The sequence below is a fragment of the Giraffa tippelskirchi genome, chromosome 11 (genome assembly GCF_054371585.1).
Source record: "Giraffa tippelskirchi isolate mGirTip1 chromosome 11, T2T-mGirTip1v1.2.pri, whole genome shotgun sequence".
Lineage (NCBI taxonomy): Eukaryota > Metazoa > Chordata > Mammalia > Artiodactyla > Giraffidae > Giraffa > Giraffa tippelskirchi.
In genome coordinates this window covers 31,974,884-31,996,046 of record NC_137285.1, presented here as the reverse complement: position 1 = coordinate 31,996,046, position 21,163 = coordinate 31,974,884, and the positions used below count along the sequence as shown (strand labels likewise).

At 38.2% G+C, this 21,163-nt stretch overlaps 1 protein-coding gene across 3 annotated transcripts in view; it reads right to left on the bottom strand.

Moving 5' to 3' along the window:
• The window catches only part of LOC145526900 (uncharacterized), a 32,309-nt gene extending 11,538 nt beyond the window's left edge, over positions 1-20,771 (bottom strand). Inside the window, exons 1-5 of one of the 3 annotated variants that reach the window (XR_014069285.1) lie at positions 20,342-20,771; positions 18,771-18,904; positions 14,803-14,871; positions 6,581-6,678; positions 311-2,779 (exon numbers count right to left, since the gene is read on the bottom strand). The gene's annotated coding sequence lies outside the window, so the exon portion shown is untranslated. Of the gene's footprint in view, positions 1-310; positions 2,780-6,580; positions 6,679-14,802; positions 14,872-18,770; positions 18,905-19,171; positions 19,471-20,341 lie in introns of those variants that run through there. The other 2 variants (XM_081543703.1, XM_081543704.1) reach the window with 2 other exon arrangements.
• Positions 20,772-21,163: the final 392 nt, after the last annotated feature.

The window sequence follows — 21,163 nt, the reverse complement described above, 5'->3', positions numbered from 1 at the left end:
TTGTTAACAATTCAGATATGGAATTTGCATAACATATTGTATGTATTCCAACATAACTTGCATTCAGCTGAAGATACTGATTTAACTATTTATTTGAGCAAAGATGCAGTCAAATGAGTCTTGCATTTTAATTTCTAATAATATGCTTCTCCCAAACATGTACAATAATTCTAAATAGATATTATTCTTAATCTTTATTTATACCTAACATATTTTGTGTTTAAAAAATTAAATCACACTAATTTGCTTGACATTAACACTTTTCAAAAGTACAGTGAATATAAATGAGAAGGCTTGAGGCTTCCATATAATATGATAGATTAAATAATATGTTTATTTTTACATCTCAAAACTGCACTGATAACACCAAAAAAGAATGAAAGAAACATAAATCTGCAAAAACAAAGATGAAAGTTCAAGTTATGACAGTGGAAAAGATACATCAACAAAACTTGAAGGTTCAAAAGTGAACGTTAAGAGTGATGAAAGGCACAGTGAATTAAGGAAAGCTGACCCCTAAATATATCTGAGCATGATCTTCCAGATGCCACTAAGAAAGAGCTGAAGGACTATTTGAAAGTGTTTCTAAGTGATGGTTAGATGCCCAAGAAACTATCCATTCAATGCAGCCAGGCATTTCTCAGCTTTCACCACCCAACAGAAGACTAGAGCTTTACCCTCTAGAGAACTAGAAGTAGACTCAACCCTGAGAGAAAAAAGACAAGCTGAAAGGGACAGAGTTAGGAGGAATGCTATAAATGGAATTTGATCTCCTGAACACTGAAAACCACAGTCTACATTAACAACCTGACTCCAGGGATGCGAGGAGCCACATAATCAACTGCACAGAACTTGGAGAATCCTCTCTAGGAAAATTGACTTACCTCAAAGAAAAGATCCACAGATGCTCACATTTGGGCCTGACCACATCAAACTGTCAGGTTACCTACTAATGTTATAATAGGACTATAAATCTCAAATCATCTCCTTAAGAAGAATCTCCAAAAAGCATTTCAGTGCTTCAAGCTTAAGGATAAACAGGAAAGAGGATCACACAGATTTGAAAAAAAAAAATAATAATAATAAGTTTTGTCATTCTAGAAAGACAAAAGTGAAATAAAGGAACTCAGAGGAAACTATCTAGGAAGTGATAGAAAAGTAACTAAGTAAAATCTTCAAATAAGAGAAGGTTAGTTGTACATAAGATAAAGACATTGGTTGCTTTTTTGTTTGTTTTTAACGAGAATAATCAAAACCCAAAAACTAGTTATTGGAAAATGTTAGTCTCACAAAATAAATACAAATACAATAGAAATTATGAAATTTAAAAATTGAGGAAATTTTCCAGATGTTAGAAACAAAGAGTGGGATATTAGAGAAAAGATTGCTTAAAAAAAAAAAAAAAAAAAAAAAAAAAGAGGACCTGTCAAAGATATTCAAATAATAAATTAGGCATTCCAGAAAAGGAAAGAGAAAGTGGGAGCAGGAAAGAAAAGAAGAAATGGGAGGGGGAATTACCCAAGAAGTTATAAGAAGACAGCTTCCCATAACTGAAGACATGAGCTGTCAGAATAGAAAGGCAGGCCCACTCAGCCACCATCATGATCAGAGAGGGAGGAATACTCAAAGGATCAAAAACAAGAAAGTAATCAAACCATCCTAGCACATTGCAATCAGAAGACAGTGGAGCAAAGCATTTTCTATGAATCAAATGTGAAAGTTGAATAAAGGCATTATCCGACCATAGGATCTCCCTTTCATCTTGTAAAATCAGTAAGTAAACCAAGAAACAGTAAAATCAAGCTCCATGATATTCAGGAGAAAGGTAAGAACACTAAAGAAGGTAATCAAGGGAAATCCCAGGTCACAACTGTGGACAGTGTGTCCAGATTGATGCATGAAGATAAGGATCTAAAAGAGTTTTTTTTCCCAAGGGAAAATTACATTCTTCTTGAGATTTGAACATTTTAAGACTTTTGGAATTAGTGATACATAATTCCCAAAATAGTTAATAGCCCCCAAATTTTCAATCAGAAAAAATCATTCCATGTTCTGAAAGAAACTGCAAAATAATGACTTGATTTCAAATATTTATAATCCCAATAATATATACACTAAACATTGATTCAACCCAAAATGTGATATGACTATTTTGGGAGGATGGATTCAAAGGAAACTATGTGGAGAAAAGAGATAAGAGAAAGAGCTGTAGTTTTTTCTTTCATAGCAGGAAGTTAGTAGAAAATATTTGTAATTGAATGTTTAAAATGTAATTTTTAATTCTTAATTTGGGCTTGAACCCCCAAATCATATGTCTTATCCCAAAATATTTTCCAAAAGTATGTTTTCAACACTCAGTTAAACATCTCACTCCAGACTGTAAGTGAAGTTGAAGAGGCAAGAAAATGCGACAAAGCAAAAAGACACAGAGATTTTTGAGAGGTCTAATCATAGACTGTGCGTCACCTCTCTTCGCCCTGAGAGTGAAGTGGTGTTTCTCCTTATCTCCGGCTTAGAGAAAATAGCTTCAGCCTTTGTACAAGAGAAGTTGCTGAGCAGGGGGACTGCACTCCTGGAGTTGGTCAGGGCATAGCATGCATGGCTGTTTATCGCAGACCAGCCGTGGACTATGCAAAGGGAGAGATAACCTATGTCTTGTCAGTTGTATATCTGGAAAGCTGAGGTTTCTCTCAGAGGATATGGCCTGTTGGTTTTCCAAGAACTGATCTTCAGGTAGGAGAATTTTGATCAGGATAGATGTCAGAGTCCCTTCAGTGACCTCACAAGAGAACAGATCTGTCTATACCAAACTCAGAGTGCAACTATAAGTAATTATTACTAGTTTATGCTTATTATTAATTATTATAGCATTATTAATTTTTTATTTATTATTAATCCCCTCTTCTACTATCATTCCCACCCTCAGATCAAAGGTTACTAATAAATAAGAGAGAAGAAGCTTAGAAGTCCAAGATGGGGGGAAGACACCAAAGAATCCAACAAGCTTCCCCGCAGCGGCATGAAGCTATACAAGGTGTCAGCCCACAGCAAACCCAAGCCGGAAGAGGACAGCCTGCATGTCTCAACATCAAATGAAATTTAAATGTTTCACAATTATTTAAAATATACCTATTAACTATTGACTGTAGATTGTTTTTATTTTAGATTATTTTTTATTGAAGTAACATTGTTTGATAACACTATCTAAGTTTTATTTGTACAACATTATATTTCTACTTCTGTGTACACTAGAGTATATTCACACCAAGAATTCAATTTCCACCCATCACCATACAGTGGATCCCCTTCACCCATCCTGCAACTTCCCATCCTTTCCCCTCTGATAGCCACCACTCTGTTCTCTGTATCTATGGTTTGTTTTTGTTTGGTTGTTCATTTATTTTGTTTTTGTTTGTTTTTCTTTTTTGTACTCCACGTATGAGTGAAATCATATGATACTTGTATTTTTCTGACTGACTTCTTTCACTTAACATAATACCCTCAAAGTCCATCCATGTTGTCACAACGGCAAGATTTAATCTTCTTTTATGGCTGAGTAGCCTTCCATTTATGTATGTACCGCATCTTTTTAATCTATTCACCCACTGTGCACTTGATCTTAGTCAAAAGACCGAGAAGCAATATTCATCCTTTCTGAATGTAGTTTGTTTTTTGTTGTTTTTTTTTTGACTTGAGATTGATCAAATGGTTATTATCCTAAATTTCCTCCATGAACATAAAGTTGAATCAGGTCAAATTTACTGATATGGGCTCACTAGGCAGCGATTTTGAATGTAATGTTGCAGCTTGGGGAGTTAAAAAGGGCCTATCAGTTTGTGTGCTTGGTTGGCTGAGACATGAAGCCCACACTGGCCAAACTGGAAATGTTCAAATTCCATTGGTTTAAAGTAAAGGAAGGGATTCAGAGACTTAGGGAGATTGGAAGGTTAGAATGGCTTTGTCAGTTAAGACTTACTCGCCACTACTCTCCTGGAGGAGGAAATGGCAACCCACTCCAGTATTCTTGCTGGAATAATTCCATGGACAGAGGAGCTTGGAGGGCTACAGTCCATGGGGTCACAAAGAATAGGACACAACTCAGCAACTGAGCACACACAACACTACTTCGACGAATAAATTTGTGAGAACCCCAACTCCTTGAAGAGCTCAGTGACTTATCTTCTCTGTAGTTCAGACCTTACAGTGGGAGCTATAGACCCTCAACTGAAAAACCTAAACACAAGGGGAGCAGTTAGATCCTAGGGTTACAGAGGCCAAGTAAAGACACAACTGCCAAAGGCAAGGTGCTTGGTCACTGTAATGGACAACAGGGCTAAAGCAGCAGTCAGAATAGTCTGATCTGCACAGACCTGTATCACTGACTGTTTGATCCTGGTGTTGCTAGAAGTGAAACATATAGGAGGCCTATTAAATTCTTACTGGATCTGTATAAATAGAAGAGTTCTAAGTAAAATAAAACAAAAGTCTAACTTGAATTAAAAAAAAAAAAGTCAGAGCCAATCAGCCAATTTCCAGACTTGAGACAGTTTATAGATTCAGAAACCCTTGAATGAATCCCCGTATTGATTCCCTGACCTGTGGAGTGAGGACTCTTATGGTGGGAATGGCCAAGTGGAAGAACTCGGAATGCTCTATCTGAGAAAATAGTAAATCAAAAGCAATAGCACATCCCTAGAAAGACTGTAGAGATTAGTGCCATTATACAAGAGACCCCTAAAGAGATCCCTCCTACCTTCCACCAAGTGAAGACAAAGAGAAAGCATGGTCATGTGTGAACCAGAAAGAGGGCTCTCAACAGACATTCAACTGCAAAAGGCAAAACCTGGATTTCTATCAACAGACTTTTAAGGTGAGGGCTCAGAAACAAAAGGGAGAGCTACAGAGAAAGCCTGTCTTCTTAGAGTGCACACAAGTAATCCTGAAGAGAACATTGGTAAACTCCATTCCAGTAAGGTCTCAGATGGGACTGGGAAGGTGTTATTGGACCTGGAGGAAAGGCCATCCCTGTTGTAAAGAGGCAGAGAACTTGGCTGAGTTGTATTTGTGCCCCAGCGTTTTGTGGCAGACAGAACTTGAAAGTGATGGAAGTGGATGTTTAGTTGAGGCTATGTCTAAGCAATGGAAACCCTCTCCAGTACTCTTCCCTAGAGAATTCCATGGACAGAGGAGCCTTGCAGGCTATAGTCTTCAGGGTTGCAGAGTCAGACGACTGAGCGACTAACACACACACACACACACACACACACACATGTCTAAGTAAAGTGTTGAAGGCGCAGCTTGGCTTCTCTTAACTGAATCGACTTAAAGTCAGATGGTTAATCTAAAAGGAAGCTGCAGAATTTAAGATTTGGAAAATAATTCTCAGGACATTCATTTTATTAAAAATGAAAAAAATGTGGCCAAAACAGAAAGCTAAGGGTGTGACTAGTGTGGATTAGCCATCTCTAAGGAAGCTATTCTCTAAGACTATGGAAGAGTAACTGTGAAGAAAATTGAGCTCATCAAAGCAGTTTCAAAGGAGGGGCCAACAGCACTATGGCAGTGCCACATATCAAGGGCTCCGCTTTCTGCACTCCTCAGCTCACCTAGGCGGGGCCTTAGCAGGCTTGAGTGTGACAAGAACCATGGAAAGCACCCACCTGGAAGGCACAGGTAGCAAATTTTGACAGCATCAACGAAACACCTTCTCTGCCTATGCATTGAGTACAGAGCTGTGGCAGTAGACTACTTTCACCTGAATCTCAAAAGGTGCCCAGCACAGCCATAGCCACAGTACTGTGGGCTCCAGCCGGCTTGGGTAGGACCCAGGCTGAGGGCTACTGCTGGCCTGTCCACGCAGGCCATCTGGCAGGGCGGCCTGGTGCCTTGAGGGACCCAATCTCTGCCCAGCAATGTTGGGGAAATAGCACTAGTGTGCAGTCAGTCCAGGAGAAGGGACCCCATACCTCAATGTGCCAGGAAAGTGGAACCTTTGCCCCAGTGGGTCTGGAGAGCAGAACGTCAAACAAACAGAAGGTTATTATGGAACTTAATGTCAATCTGGATGTGTGCTATTGGGTTTTGGACTTGCTTAGAACCTGTTGCTCCTTTCTCCTTTTCTGTTTGTCCCAGTCGGAATGGGAATGTCCATTCTATGCCTGTCTTACCATTGTATTTTGGAAGCATATAATATGTTTGATTTCAACAGCTCACATCTAGAAGGGAATTTGCCTCAGGATAAACCATAGTTTAAGTCTCACCCATATCTGATTTAGATGACATTTAACTAAGACACTGGACTTCAGACTTTAAATTGATGCTGAATGAGTTAAGATTTGGGGGCTTTTAGGATGAAATGGATGCTTTTTGCATGTGAGAAGGACATGAATGTGGGGTGGTTCAAGGATAATGCCATAGATGGAATGCTGTGTCCCTCTAAAATTCACATGTTAAATCTTAAAGCCCCATGTGATAGCAGTAAGAGGTGGCACATTTACGAGGTGACTAGTTTATGAAGATAAAGCCCTCATGAATAGGGTTAATGCCCTTATAAAAGAGACCCCAGAGATATCCCTTTTACCTTCTTCTATATGAAGTACAAAGAAAAGACAGCCGTCCATGTACAAGAATCTGTTTCTCACCAGACAATGAATCTGCTACATCTTGACTGTCCAGCGTCTAGAACTCCAAAAATAAATGTTTATTGTTTGCAAGTAACTTGGTCTATGATATTTTGTTATAGCAGACCAAACAGACTAAGACAAAGATCAAGGAAAATACTAGCTCTACTAAAGAAACTTAAGGAAGCTATAAGAGAGATTTTAATTCCTATTGTTATAACATGCCAGAAACTGTGCCTGTTCAATGAGACTATTAAGTGCAAAGGTTGGAAAACCAAGAGATAGAAATGTGAGTATATTCCTTAGGTATATGGAGGCATTTTCTAGAAGAGACATACAGAAAATTGAAAAGTGATTAACTCTAGGAGTTAGAATCAGGCACTGAGAGAGATGGGAATAGAGATTTTTGTTTTTTTAAATTTTAGATATTATTAAAGTACAGCATATACTATATTACTATATAATAGTCTTTGTCTTTTAAAACTATGTACAATATTAATTTGATGAAGATGAGAAAAATTTAAAGAATAAATTTTTAGGAAGCCTCAGGAGACCTTTGACCCCAAGAAATGAGATGACACTTTAAGTCACCATCTCAATTTGTAATGAAGTATTGAATAGCAGGGTATCAGGTAGGATATGTGACTAACATTCTACTAAGCAAGCAATCACAAGTCCTAGCAAAGACACCAAAAAGCCACAGAAGCTTCAGTAAGTCACAGTCTCTGTGGAATTCAGAACCAACATTTGCAAAAAAGGAATTGAACTAAACAGTGTCTTGATTTTTTTCAGTTCTACTATGTAAGTTTTGTGATTATCTGCAGTGTTTTGTGTTTCTGATACACTAGCATTAGCCTTGACACTCCACTTCCTTACCCACCTTTGTTTTTCTTGATAAAACTTAGCATTATGTTACGTATTTTATGTATATGTATGTATATTTAATATATTACCTGCATGCCTCTATCCCAGTGAAGATCTATGAGGGCACAGAATAAATATTTAAATATTTATTATATACTATAATATCTTATCTATCACTTTATTGTATCTAGAATAATACCAAACACATAGTAAACATTCAATAAATTTTTTGAATAAATATATTTTGTCAGTTTCAAAACTGTGTGACAATGCTGCTGACTAGCATTCAATCTTCTGTGCTTGAAACATTGACAATGCAAGAAAATATAAGATCATCTGTGACTGGATCTTTGTAAGTAAACAGGCTAGAAAAGGTAATGTATGCAAGCTTACATCCCATTCATCGTAGCCTTCTAACATAATGTCAATAATTTAATTTGATTGCAAAATAGTTTTCTTTCCTTGACAGAACTCAGTCCTGTGTGCAGTATTCTTACTAAACAATGTTGAATTTATACTAGAGTTTTTGTGTTTCAGTTTCTCTTCTTCTGTTTTCAATTTCTCTGTGCCATTAAAGAATTAAGTAAGCAACTCCACTGAATGATCAAAAGTTGGGCACTTGAGCTATTAGATTTTAATGTCATTCCATACTACTTATTAGGAATAGGGAAGACAACTTTAATTTCATTATGCTCTATCAGCTGATCATCAAATAATGCTCTAGATATCTTTGATGTAAAAGAAACTCATATTCCTGAGTGAATACCGCTCAAAAAAATCAAAAATCTATAATCTACGTTGTTAACATTTATGTTTGAATATCATTGAAACAAAAGTGAACACATCAGAATGAATTAAGGATAATCCTACGTATGTCAGCTATCTGTCCCTAGAGTTTTATGCAGCTCTGATCAAATTATGAAGAGAAAAATCATGACTTGGAGATAAACTGCATGGATTCTCAGATCATTTCACATGACATTGGCCTCCATTATTAATCAAAGACTTGATTCTTGCTCTTTGGGAGGCATGTTTTTTTTAAATGTCATATATCTAGTTTGATTGAAATAAAACCACTCAAAGAAAAATCGACAGCAAGGGCTTTTTTAACCCAAATTATCTATCCATTAAATAGAAAGGTATTGTTTCTTTCCTCTCTTGCTTTCTTTTTTCTTTCCATCTTTGGATAATTTAGTCCAAAACCATTAGAGAGCTTTCACTTCTCTTCTTCTCCTTGTCATTCCCTTTCTCCTGGACTTGTTGGAGACAGCCAAGGGAGTTAAGCTCCTGTGCAATATGACAGCTGCAAAAGGAGGTTTGGGGCAGCAGCTCCAAGAAATCATCTGAATGAATTAACTTCACAGGTATTGAAAAGCAGAAATCAGGTTTCTCATTGCAGGAAAGGAAACTACAGACAGACACGGTAAGGGAAAAAGCTGTAATGCATGCTGTGGATGTGAGATGGAATTGGAGGTATTGTAGTGAACTTAGGCATTGCCATGAATTTAAAGTGAGAGAGAGAAACGAGGATGTAAATGTGCTTATACATGTGCCTGAATGTATGCATATATATATATATATACACACATATATGTATATATATATACACACACACACACACACATATATATATATATATGTATATACCACACAAGCATTATTTTTTCCCTAGTTCAATCAATTAGCCAATTGAGTGGGACAGAAAATAGTGAAACCAGTGTCAGTAAGCACACTTAGCTTATTATTTTTTGTTTTCTAAATATCATTCTGCACTAACAGAAACTGGGCTCAAGAGAGAAATGGCTTATTCAGGAACCAGAGCTGGAAAACTACAAATAAACCTAGAAAATATTGATGTGCTAAAGAACAAAAAACTGCTCAAAGAATGACAGGGGAATACTAAAAATGATACCGAAATCAGCTTAAAATTGCCCCATGGGCCAGATTTTCAGAAATCTAAGCATCAAAATAAATTATGATAGTGTTAGTTGGCATCTTTATGTAAAGAATGGTGGAATTGGAAAATCACCATTTGGCAAAAATCATAGTAACAACTGTTTCAGGTGGGAACCCTCAATGGATGCTAAAACTAGTGGGCAAAAGTTTGATAAGGAAAGCTAAATGTTCATAGTGTCAAAGTGTCTTCCCATAAAACACAAAGTAATTACTCATTACACAGGGAAAATAGTAATTTTATGTAGGAGACATCACTTAATCAAGTGACCAGAGTTAAAGTCATCAGGAATAAGAATGGGAATATTGATATTGTAGCCACTTACTGGATAAAGTATAGTAAGAAGAACACAGCATCACTTAGGTCAGATGTCCCCAACCCCCAGGCCACAGACTCGTACTGGTCCATGGTTTGTTAGGAACCGGGCTGCACAGCAGGAGGTGAGTGGCAGGCAAGCCAGTGAAACTTCATCTGTATTTACAGCCGCTCCCCAACATTCACATTACCACCTGAGCTCTGCCTCCTATCAGATCAGTGGTGGCATTAGATTATCATAGGAGCATGAACCGTACTGTGAACTGCACATATGAAGTATATAGGTTGTGTGCTCCTTATAAGAACCTAATGCCTGAGGACCTGAGGCAGAGATGAGGTGGTGATGCTAGCTCTGATCATAAGCAGAGAGGTATGACTGCACAGAGATCACAATAAATCAATTGCTAGTAGATTCATATTAAAATCCTATCAGTGAGTGGCAAGTGACAATGGTATAATTATTTTATTATATGTTACAATGTAATAATAATAGAAATAAAGTGTGCAATAAACATAATGTGCTTGAATCATCCCAAAATCACCCCCCTCCATCTGTGGAAAACTTGTCTTCCATGGAACTGGTCTCTGGTGACAGAAAGATTGGAGACTGCTGACTTAGCTGATATTCCTGCCAGATACATACATGTAGATGGCTGTGATGGTCGGTAGAGAGGTACTGGAGAATTCAATCAAGCGTGGTTGTTGTTGTTCAGTCGCTCAGTCACGTCCAGCTCTTTGGAACCCCATGGACTGAAGCATGCCAGGCTTCCCTGTCCTTCACCATCTCCCGGAGCTTGCTCAAACTCATGTCCATCATGTCAGTGATGCCATCCTAGCATCTCGTCCACTCTAATCCCCTTCTCCTTCTGCCTTCAATCTTTCCCAGCATCAAGGTCTTTTCTAATGAGTTTGGCTCTTCACATCAGGTGGCCAAAGTATTGGAGCTTCAGCCTCAGTATCAGTCCTTCCAATGAATATTCAAGACTGATTTCCTTTGGGATGGACTGGTTTGATCTTGCACTCTAAGGGATTCTCAAGAGTCTTCTCCAACATCATAGTTCAAAAGCATCAATTCTTTGGTGGTCAGCCTTCTTTATGATCCAAATCTCACATGACTATTGGAAAAACCATAGCTGTGACTAATACAGATCTTTGTAGGCAAAGTAATGTCTCTGCTTTTTAATATGCTGTCTAGGTTTCTCATAGCTTTTCTTCTAAGGAGCAAGGAACTTTTAATTTAGTGGCTATAGTCCCCATTTGCTGTGATTTTGGAGCCCAAGAAAATGAAGTCTGTCACTGTTTCCCCATCTATTTGCCATGAAGTGCTGGGACCAGATGCCATGATCTTAGTTTTCTGAATGTTGAGTTTTACGCCAGGTTTTTCACTCTCCTCTTTCACTTTCATCAAGAGGCTATTTAGTTCCTCTTCACTTTCTGCCATAAGGGTGGTATCATCTGCATATCTGAGGTTATTGATATTTCTCCCGGCAATCTTGATTCCAACTTGTGCTTCATCCAGCCCGGCATTTCACATGATGTACTCTGCATATAAGTTAAATAAGCAGGTGACAATGTACAGCCTTGATGTACTCCTTTCCCAATTTGGAACCAGTCCATTGTTCCACGTCCTGTTCTAACTGTTGCTTCTTGACCTGCGTAGATGTTCCTCAGGAAGCAGATAAGGTGGTTTGGTATTCCCATCTCTTTAGGAATTTTCCACAGTTTGTTGTGAGCCACACAGTCAAAGGCTTTAGCTTAGTCAATGAAGCAGAAGTAGATGTTTTTCTGGAATTTGCTTGCTTTTTGCATGATCCAGTGGATGTTGGCAATTTGACTTCTGGTTCCTCTGCCTTTTCTAAATCCAGCTTGAACATCTGGAAGTTCTCAGTTCACATATTGTAGAACCCTCACTTGGGAAATTTTAATCATTACTTTGCTAGCATGTGAAATAAGTGCAATTGTGCAGTAGTTTAAACATTCTTTGGCATTGCCCTTCTGAAGAAGGGAATGGCAAACCACCTCAGCATTCTTGCCTTGATAACCCCATTAACAGCATAAAAAGGCAAGTGTTGTTAAACGTCATCAACTGTGGAATCTGGGTTATGAGGATCCACCATTTGACCTATCCTTCAACTTCTCTCTAAATTTTAAATTATTTTAAAATAAAAAGTTAAAGAAAAAAAAAGTATGGGGAGGGGGGTTCAGGATGGGGAACACATGTAAACCCAGGGCTGATTCATGTCAATGTATGGCAAAAACCACTACAATATTGTAAAGTAATTAGCCCCCAACTAAAATAAATAAATTTATTAAAAAAAAAAAAATTCTCCTTTAGAAAATAACAAAACAGTTTCATAAGGAAATCAGCTAATAACAGTTGCTTGCTAATATTGGGTTGGTGAGCACAATACAACTTTTACCATTATTTCACTGGGCTTCTAGAAAAAGAAGCTAAATTTATAGAAGCTTTGGTATAAATGAGATTTTGGCTGAAGTTATGGCCAGATACAGAAAATTAGTAAAATGCTTACTGTCAGCAGGCCTACTGGGACGGGCATCTGTGCCTTTACATTAATTCTTTGTGCTCACTGCTGTAATAAATGCTGTCTTGATGAGGATTACAAATGTAGCTGTGTGGCATACTCTTTGGTGTTTAGGTTCTCCTCAGAAATTAGAAGTTCAAGCACCTTAGAAAGTATAGACAGATATGATCTTTGTGTCTTTCTACCAACTGTTAGAAAAATACACCTGAACCAACCCTGCACTTGCCCCTGTTGCTTGCACTATGCTGGGTCAATGGAGGAATCAGAGTGCTATATGAGGTGCTCCTTTGCATAGGTTAAAAAACAGTAGTGAAATACAGAGTTGAATCTATAACACACACAGATCTTTTACAAGATAAGCATTACGGGGTCCCCAGCCTCCAGGATCTAATGCCTGTTGGTCTGTGGTAGAGCCGATATAATAATAATAGAAATGAAGTGCACAATATATGTAATGCTCTTGAATTTCTGTGGAAAAATGGTCTTCCACAAAACTAGCACCTGGTGCTGAAAAAGTTGGAGATCACTGTATTATATGACAATTCATTTATACAAGTTATTCTGAGACAGATTTTCACCATATATCAATTCAGACCAAGAAATATATATATATATATATATTGTAGCATTGCATACAGTAGCCAAGATTAAGAAATCATCTAAAATGCACACCTGGTCAAATTGTCATTGCATATCTATATAATAGAATTATTTGCAGCTATTAAAATCATGTTTTAAAAAGGAGATTAGGGATTTTTAAAAAGCTCTCTATATATTACATGAAAAAAGAACAAAGGCAAATTAGAAAAATATAGTCAGCATGGTTCCACAAATACACAAGCATGCAAATAAAACTCTGAAAGTTGTTTTCTTTGAGTGATAGAATTATGAGTAATTCCTATTTTCTCATTTGCAGTTTTTGCATTTTCTGAATGTTCTGTTATGAATTTGTCTTGCTGTCATAATCAGGGGAGTATGCTAGTTTCATTTTGAAAATGAAACATATATTTTAATGTTTTCTTTGTGTGAGCCCAGGTCTCATCACATTTCTTAGAAGCCTTTTATAGACTGAAAGGAAATTGGGGTTGTATTTACTCTCAGAAGTAAAATCGACTCATTTTAGCTTCTATATTTGTATCAAGTTGGCTTGAATGCCAGAAGAGATTAATGGCTGATTCTTTATCTGCAGTTTTCCAGGATTGTCTCATTCTCCGAGCAAGGAGCCAAGTGAAGCATCCTTCCATTTTGTGTCTCTGGTCTACCAAAAACATTTAACTTCTTTAAAAAGAATCTTTTGATTATGCCTTTCTTCACAAATAATGTCCATCAAAAATATCTGACTGATAGTTAGCTTCTGCCCATTTACCAATTTTCATCTGAACTTAGAGTTAAGAGAAAGCCTTTTGATTAAAATTACTAAAGTCTATGAATCTCATTTAAGTACCTGAATCAATAAGGAACATAGCGGTCCCCTGAATTTTATTATTATTTCAGTATCCCCAAATCTGTCTTAAATATGGAATACCATATCTAATCTTATGTAAATCTTAGTTGTTACTGGAAATATATGATAATTCAATAAATTAAAGTCTGAACAATAATAAGAGACACAAATGAAGTTGCACTGATTTAATAATGCAAAATATAATTATGGTAACTTGAGTCTTTGATTTATATAATAAATGCTTATTGAATGGCTACTTTATACATTTTATTCTCTGCCAGGGAGTACAAAATATTTGGGAAAACTGAATTTTTTTCTCTTTTGTTGGTTATAATAGGTGAAAGCCAAAACAGTTAAATGATTACTTGTAAATTAAAGTGAAGTGAAATAAATCTTTCTTTTGACATAAGGATAAACACAAAGTAGCACAATACTGCAATTATACTCAGTTTTTTACAGGAAATGCTAATCATTTTTCAGGATTGATCCTTTTTCCACCAGGTTCACTAGGACCTGCAGATTATCACAGAGTAAATAAGAGAGAAAGAAAAATTATTGTGTGTGCTTATTAAACCGGTAGTGGTTTATATACCCACTGCAAATGTAATCACACTCTCATAGCCTCTAAGTCCTAGAGGCAATCTGGGGTCCACAATCCAAATAGATGAAGTTAATGAGTTGTGTCTCAGACCAATAAATAGGGAAAGAAAGAAAGGAGGAATTGTTAGGGTGTCACCATGATAAACCTATTCCTATTAGTGAAAAGTCCGAATTAACTATGAGGTGACTTTGGCAATATATCCATTTCCTTCCTGAAACATAATATAATCATTATACTTCCATGTCATTACCGTAATCTTGCTTAGTCATCATTACAGAGAATCTGGAGCATTTTTTTAAATCATCAGTACGAGGTGGGGTTAAACTTGAAAAAGACTAAGAAAGTTCCAAGGAAAAACTCTTCATTCAAGAAAAGTGAATGTTTGCAAGAGCTCAGTTAATAATGCAAGAGGTTTCATAGCTCCATCTAGTGGTCAGGAGCTTATTTACCGCATAAATCACCTTGATCAGTGCTCTTGTTTTAAGATATGACATGGACTTCGCTGGTGGCTCACATGGTGAAGATTCTGCCTGCAATGAGAGAGACCCGGGTTCAGTCCTTGGGTTGAGAAGATCACCTGGAGAAGGGAAGGGCTACCCACTCCAGTATTCTTGCCTGGAGAATTCCATGGACAGAGGAGCCTGGTGGGCTACAGTCAAACATGGGGTCACAATGAGTCAGACATGACAGAGCGACTAACACACACAGACACACATGATTTCAACAATCACAGAGCTTAGTTCACACACAGACATCCTCACCACAGCCCAAATGTTCAAGGATTCCAATTTTTAATTTACTCATATACCAACTTTCAACTATGAAAATATTGTTCAAAAACTTGTTAATAGTCAGAGAAGATTGAAAAAACACAGTGTATTAAAGAAGGAAGAAATGCCAGTGAGTACATAAAGTTACTGTGATTTTCTACTCAGGCAGCGAGGTGGGCTGAAACATCTAGAGATCGTACAGCAAATCCGTCAAGGGCTACATGTCCTTTAGGAGGTTATCAGGCAGCATGTCACTGACACAGCACCACGGAGTGTGGAAAACAGAAGCGCTGCACCACATACTATCCAGTCATGAGGTTTCCACTGCTCAGAGATGCTACATCTGGCCTGTTAAGCAGTTTCACAGGCATCATCAATAAACCATAATCAGCATGTAATGGTCCAACAAGATCGCCAACAAGAATGGCCTGGAAAACAGCCAGTCCATCAGCACTGACAGTTCACTGCAATTTAGTCCTCCTGAGCTGGACCTGTTCAGTAAAATGAATGACAACAAGGAGTACAGAGAGCAACTGTCCAGGAGGCAAAAGTGGAGACAGGCCAGCAGGAAATGAAGGAGAGCTGCCCTGATGGTGAGCTGCACCCCTTAACCAAGGCTAGAGCAGCAGTGAGTTTAGGCAGTTCAATAAGTAGCTGTTTCTAGTTCATGCAAAGCAGGTATATATTAATATGTAAGAAAGTCTGATGGTTCACACATCAAGAATCATAATCACTTGCAAGATTTAAGTATACAACTAAAAATGACAGCTAAAATATTAGTGTGCATGCATGCTAAGTAGCTCCAGTTGTGTCCTACTCTTTGCAACCCTATGGATTGTAGGCCACCAGGCTCCTCTGTCCATGGGATTCTCCAGACAAGAATACTGGAGTGGGTTGCTGTGCCCTCCTCCAGGGGATCTTCCCAACTCAGGGATTGAACCTGCATCTCTTATGTCTCCTGCATTGGCAAGCGGGTTCTTTACCACTAGCGACACCTGGGAAGCCCCTAAAATATTCATAGATTAGTCCATTTAGGATTCAAAGATTTAAAACATCCCCTATTATCTTCAGCATTGATAGTTATTATTAATTTTGGCTATATGTACATTCCCAGAATTTTCCATGAATTTTATTAAAACATGGATTGAAACTCTTGACTTTCTTGTTGCCAAGGAACACATGTGAATTTATGAATGAGGGCTTCCTTGGTGACTCAGCGGTAAAGAATCCGCCAGCAATGCAGGAGACTAGGGTTTGATCCCTGGGTCAGGAAGATCCCCTGGAGAAGGAAATAGCAACCCACTCCACTATTCTTGCCTGGGAAATCCCATGGACAGAGAATCCTAATGGGCTACAGCCCATGGGGTCAGAAGAGTAGGACATGAGTTAGCAACTAAACAATAAATGAATAAGGAAATGGTTGTACGAGTTATGCTGAAAAGTGGAATTCTAAAAGTTAAAAGCAGGAAGAAACAAACAAATTCTTTCTGTATCCTGTTCCTGTGGAGAGGACTATTTCTGGATGATTCTGGGGCTCATCCCACAACTTCTAGTCTGTCTTTGACAACACACAAAATAGTCGTCATTCTCTAATAGAAATATCCATTATTTGTCAATCGTAACTGAAGTGCTTCCCTGCGAACCCGTCAGAGGAGGGGTGAGTCGTTCTCTAGATGTGAGCAAGGGAAAGCACAACCTGCCCCTTCACCATGATGGGGTTTGACTCACAACTCTCTCCAAAGAAATTCTTTCCACCCAAGTCCACTCTTGGTCACCTAGTCCTCACTATAGTCTGGTATCTAAGGATTACAAATCTTTCCTAGACACTCCCTTCCTTCTTGAGTAATCTAGCATAGCTTTCCTTAACCTTTTTAGTACCAAGGACCAGTTTCATGGAAGACAATTTTTCCAAGGGCCAGTGAGGAGATGGTTTCCAGATGATTCAAGAGCATTGAATTTATTGTGCACTTTTCTAGTATCACGTCAGCTTCACCTCAGATCATCAGGCATTAGATCCTGGATGTTGGAGACCCGTGTTATACCAAACTTCCACTTGGAATGCGTGGATGACGGCACCTCTTTTCTTGGGACCTCTCTTAGTTGGCTTTGCTTATGACAAGAATCTGAGAGAACAGATCCCAGAAATACCGGTAGGGAATGGAGAAGTCAGACTGAGAAAGAGGGGAAGCCACTAAGCAAGTTTCTGCTTTGAGCACCTGGAGTCGACCCCACAGGGGAGCTCGGAGAGTTAGTTCAGAGGCAGCCTCAGATTCACTCTCACCATCCAGGCACGCTGATCCCACTTGGCAGAGATGTCATACATGAGGGGAGAGCAAGCCTTGACTACAGAAAAAGTGCTCTAAGGGATACAAATGTTGTCATTTGGAATTAGACTGGGTGGTCCTGAAACAATAGGAAACCAGAGGACACATGGACCAAACAGCAGCTACCACAGAGCCTGCTGACCTAAGACAGAACAAGTCTTGCTTTGACACACAATTAAACTGGTAAATGATAATGCAAAAACTGAAAGCACGTTCCTCAAGGAAGACTGCCCAACGCCATTTTGTTCCTTTCATGATGGAAGCGGTGTCTGAGACGTATAAGTGTGATAAGTAACACTGGCATTCTCTGCCTGACCGGGAGTCCTTACAGGCTTCTGACCAGGATCTTCTCCAGAACTGACCGACACATCTCTCACCAGAGTTCCGCTGGGAACCTTATGGCCAGAAAACCAAAATGAGAATCTCTTTTCATTCCCTCTTTCAAATTCAGCTCTAAGGCAGTCTCTGAAGACCAGTCTCTGTGGTTTACACATTCTCTTATTACGTCATCCACTTTTGTCTCAATTCTCTATCGGTCTGCTCGCCATGGCTGAAATCTGGCCCTCCCCCAATGACAGGACACCCTCTCCTGCCCTGGGCTACACTGTGGCCTGCAGATCGTTAAAACCTCCCCTTTTTACTTAAAAGTCCTTCATCCTCAACCATTCACAGTCTCTGCCAGTTTGGTCATCTTTCCAGTCTCATGAAGAATGTCGGCACGTGGTTTACATTCTATGTAAGTAACATTTATGGTGCCTGTTTCTTACACCTCTAGAATGTATGAACACTCACTTCATTTTTCTTCACAACTGTAGCTGTCAAGACAAGTTTGCCATCACTTAAAAATCACTGCACCTCTGGAATTTTAACCTATGATATCTTTCTAATTATAATCCTTATTATTCCAGCTTTTTTAGTCCTCATCACCTATAATGTCCTGTCTTTCAAGGGTCCCTTAACTTGTCATTTTCTCCTAATCTGCAAACTCCTCAAGTCATCACTTTCTTCCCACCTAAGCTGAGCTGTTGTCAACACCTTCACTCTCCTTGCCCTTATGTAACACTCAGCAAGTAACTCCCTGGCACTAAATTGGGCTGCATTTTGTGCTTCTGTATCAGAGCTGCTTAAAATTGCTGAAATAAGAAGAAAGAGGAGGAGGTGAGAGAAGAGGAAGAAGATAAGGAGGGGGAGAGAAAAGAAAAAAACTTTAATTCAAAATTCATACGCATACATTTTCTCCATTATTTGTTCTTATGTGATGTTCCCTCTTCCATTTTTGACAAAACTTTCTCAATTGCTACTCTATTCAAACTCCCTAATCCAACACATACTCACTGTCAATCTAGGATCATGACCATGACACAGAGAAACTGAAAAAGTCTGGAGAACTTCTGCCCAAATTCATAGGATTCACTCCTTTTTCACCTAAAGTGATGCTTCTTCTTCTTTTTTTTTTTTTTTCCAGTTTACTGTGTGGTATAATTAACAAATGAAATTGTAAGATATTTAAAGCCTTTGGTGTAATCACTTGTTACATGTTTCAAAACAATATTGTTAAAGTTAACTCTACTTTTTCAGCATCATCCTTTTAATGCTTTAGAATTACACTGGATTCATGTGAATCGCACCCCTCTGTTGGACATTGTATAGGATACTCAATGATTCACCCAACACTTAATATTTCTACATGAACTAGGGCTTCCATTTATTTGGTCCTTAATTATTTATCATCTTACATTTTACTTGACTGCTTTTGATATGCATGTCTCTTCTCAGGAATCACATTGAAAATAAGGAAGACATCTTGTACTTGAATATCCTTGTTAGTGCCTAATATGGCACTAAAATTTCCTACTCTGATGTAGGTTATTTTCTCTCAATATACACTTTGCTTACTAATCTGAAAGAAAAAATTTCTCTCCTCTAAGAATTTTTTTCCTATTCCATATTCTGCGACAATTGTGAGATTCTTAATATTTGATAAAAATTTGCAAAGTAATTTTCTTGCATAAATGAATATATCCAACCATGAAACACTAAACTAGCATGTATACCCTATTTTGTTAGTGGTAGACACACTATGTCACACACACATCATAATTCACTTTGTGAAGTTATCAGAATACAGTATGTTTAAGTGTGAGTCAAAAAACCAAAAACATAGTATTTCAGGCATTATATATCAGCCAAATTTAAATAAACTTAAATTCTTAAATTTCAGGATCACAAATTTTGAAGTTTGTTTTCATAATATTGTTAACTTACCAGTTTTAAAGTAACACAGTTTAGGAAGGCTTTTTTTTTTTAAACAGAAATAAAATTTCAGAGGCAAATATCAAAAGCAAGAGTAGAAATTAAATTGAAAATCTAAGTACCTGTGGAAAACTTAGTAAGAGATTGAATATGAGATGTGAATGAAAAGGACTTTAAAGTTAACTTTAAAATTTTTGAGGCAATGGTTGATATCACTGTATTATTAACATAAACAGGATTGATGCAAATCAGAATCTTTGGGGAAGAATAAGTATAGTTTTAATCAAGTTCAAAGTAGTGATTCATCATCTTACAGAGACCTGTGAGGAAACAGAGATATGGGGCCAGAGCTTTCTTGGCAATCAAAGCCAAAATATTAAATAAATATCTTCATTATTAAGGCAAAAGTTGCAACCATAGAAAGGAAAAAATTCATGGAGAGAAGAAAGACATTAACACATTGCTATAGAAAAATATTATCATGCCTTTACTAGGTCAGTAGTTCTTTGAGTGGGATAGATCAGGGCCTTACAATCAGTATTAACAGTAAGAAGAGTCCCAACTTTTCAGTAAAGTTACTCAAAACAACAAATGAATATTATGAAAGACTCTTTCTGGTGTGAGTTTACTGAATGCTAGGGATATTCAGGGACTTCCCTGGTAGCTCAGTTGGTAAAGAATCCACCTGCAATGCAGAAGACCCCAATTCGATTCCTGGGTCAGATAGATCCCCTGGAGAAGGGATAGGCTACCCCCTCCAGTATTCTTTGGCTTCCTTGATGGCTCAGTTGGTAAAGAATCCATCTGCAGTGTGGGAGACCTGGGTTCAGTCCTTGGGTTGGGAAGATCCCCTGGAGGCAGGCATGGCAACCCACGCTAGTATTCTTGCCTAGAGAATCCCCACGGACAGAGGAGCCTGGCAGCCTGTAGTTCATGAGATCACAGAGTTGGACACTGCTGAGCGACTGAGCACACAGGGATATTCAGTAATCCATAATTATTTTTTTTCCCTTCATACATCGGTAACAGTTTTCATTTCTGCCATTGTCTGTCCTTCTGCAGCTTATGGATGCTCCATTCTGCATACTGACCCAATTATTTTGCGCCCACCTAACTGGCTATCTCCTTCCTTTCCTCTCCTCCTTAGGTTAAAGAGTAACTTGCCTAAAATGCCTGATGTCACAATAATGTGAAAAGATGGGAGACCCTGTTAATGCACAGAGGGAATAAAGCATAACTAACACCATGAGAGCCTACAAGGGAGCATATTAGACACAAAAAAAGAGACCAGCACTTTCAGTACCTGCCACACAGTGCACTGCCTCATCATTTCTACTCACCACGCCATTTACCTAACAGCCCCTGAGAACTCTCTGGGAGCCACTGTGATTTCTCAAATAAACATGTATTTCAGTTGGTGTGCTTGTCTTGAGATCTCATTTTAATTACCCAGTAGGCATTAACAATGTCTTCCC